This window comes from Fukomys damarensis, unplaced genomic scaffold, assembly GCF_012274545.1.
Source record: "Fukomys damarensis isolate Sample0158 unplaced genomic scaffold, DMR_v1.0_HiC HiC_scaffold_25, whole genome shotgun sequence".
In the NCBI taxonomy this organism is placed as follows: Eukaryota; Metazoa; Chordata; class Mammalia; order Rodentia; family Bathyergidae; genus Fukomys; species Fukomys damarensis.
This window is the reverse complement of record NW_022900937.1, coordinates 35455868-35458258: the sequence shown is the minus strand read 5'-3', so window position 1 is coordinate 35458258 and position 2391 is coordinate 35455868.

Genomic DNA, 2391 nt, shown 5'->3' with positions numbered 1-2391 from the left:
ATATATATATATATATATAAAATTCCCCCTTTCCATATTCTTTTTCTCCTTTGTATTTCTCATTGCTGGGACAAAATACCCAACATCCAGAAGTTAAAGGAGGAGAGGTTTATTTGGACTCACAGTTTGTAGAAGGTCCAGTCCAGGGTTGGCTGGTTCCAGGGTAGGGCAGCACGGCAGAGGGGCCTGGCAGAGGAGAAACAGTCCATGGCAGGGCAGGGAGGAGCAGGGAGGGAGCCATCAAGACAAGGGGTAGATACCATTCCAGACCATACCCACAGCGATCACCTTTACCCACCAGGCTTCACCTCCCAACTTCACACCCCATTCCACACTCATTAGTGGACTCACCCAGCACCACAGACTCATGACACAGTCACTTCCCAAAAACCACACCTATGAGTGCACGAGGCTTTGAGGAAACATCTAGATACAAACCACAACACCCTAGGTGTGGACAAGTATACAAGAGCATGGCTTTCCCTAAGGATACAACTATGCTATTTATCCATTCATTCAGAGACCTCTTTGAAGCATCTGCCCAGCTCCCAGATCCCCTCGCCATAAAGATAGGTTACTACGGGAGCTTATTTTATCTAAACAGCCAGCTGTGACCATCAAAGTCTTCTGTCCTAGGATTTTCAAATCAACACTGAAAATATGACCAGGATTTTCCCTTCACGAATCATGATATCATATCTTCAGTATCATCAACACATATTTCCTACTGGTAAGAGTCCAGATACCACAGTGACATTTTAATGTCACATCCCCTCCTAGCACAGAGGTGGGAAGTGGGTAGGAAAATTTAAGAAAAGATATAATTTTATTTAGCAACTGATAAAAGCAAGCTGTGTTTCTATGGGAGGCTGGGAGGCAAGTTCCGGTTAATATTTTCCTGATAGGATACAAGGTTCTGGGGAGGAGGCAGGTGCTTAAGTGAGGTGTGTGGCAATCTAGAGGTGCTTGTCCACAAGAGAGAGGGCAGGAACCCAGGTTACTGAGGAGCCACAGGCAGCCCTGTGTCCTAACCCATGCACCTGCTGCATGTGACTGCTCAGAGCTGAGGCCTGGCCTGGGGGTTAAATTACAGCACAGCCATTAGCCTGGGCTCTGACACAGCTGTGTGCTTGTCAGAGAAACTGCACAGACAAGGACCTCGTGAAGACACAGGAGAAGATGACCGATGGCTGCCTTCATCAGCCCCAGGCGAAACCCAGCTTCAGGCACTGCCATCTTGGACTCCTGGCTCTGTCTGGGCTGGTCTCTTGTTATGGCAGACACAGTACACAAGATATCCAGAGAAGGGCTTGTTGGAGGAAAGGGGAAACAGCATGGTGGCACATGCCTGTAATTGCAGCACTCTGGTAGGCTGAGGCAGGAGGATTCCAAGTTTGAGTTCCATCTGGGCAGCTTAGAGAGACTTTGTCTCAAAATAAAACATAGGAAAAACGGTCTGGGATGTAGCTCAGTATGAAGGCCCTGGCTTCAACCCCTAGAACCAAAAACAAACAAACAAACAAACAAACACAAGAATAAAAAGGCGTTCCAGGAAGTCTTCTGATTTCATACAGTATCTACCTGTGAAAACATGTTCACATTCAATGTTCAAGAGTCAAATTACTCAGAGAAAAAGTGAGGACAGGGTGGAAAGAGGGAGGGAAACCATTCTGTCCTCAAAACACTAACAAGGTCTCCAGAGTCCTTGTCACTCCCTTCCACCTCAAACCCCATGGGCAAGATTTTGTGTTTGTGAAAACTTTGTTACTATTTCAGAATAAAACATATCCCAAACTTTAACCGAATTTAAGACAGAAAATTAATTGCTCTCAGTTTCTCTGTGATCTTTGTATAAAGTTTTGAGATTTTCCTCTATGGAATGTTATCCTTTGTGAATTTTCTTTTCCTTCCTTTCTTTTCTGCCGTGTTGGGGGATGGAACCCAGGGCTTCACACATGCTAAGCAAACACTCATACCATTCAACTCCACCCCCAGCTGGACTATCATTTTTATATTATGTTTATTTATTTAGTATTGCTACTGAACACGGAACCCAGGGCTTTCCTACTGAGCTACCATCCCAGCCCATTTCTTTCTTTCTTTCTTATTATTTTTTTTAATCTCGAGACAGGGTCTTGCCACGTTGCAACTTGTCTAGGCTGGGCTCAAACTTGTGGTCCTCCTGCCTCAGCCTCCTTATCACCTGGTGCAGAAGCCTGCAACTGGGGGCATAGAAGGCAGTTTCGAAAAGCCTAGGATGCAGCACTTGACAGCGTGAGACCACCCCAAGGGGGCGCTTCTGGGGAGGCAGGAAGCAGCCCGGCCGGTGGGGTAGAAAGCTCCAGACTGGCGCTAAAACTGCTCGAGGAACCCGGACCCCGCTCCCCACCC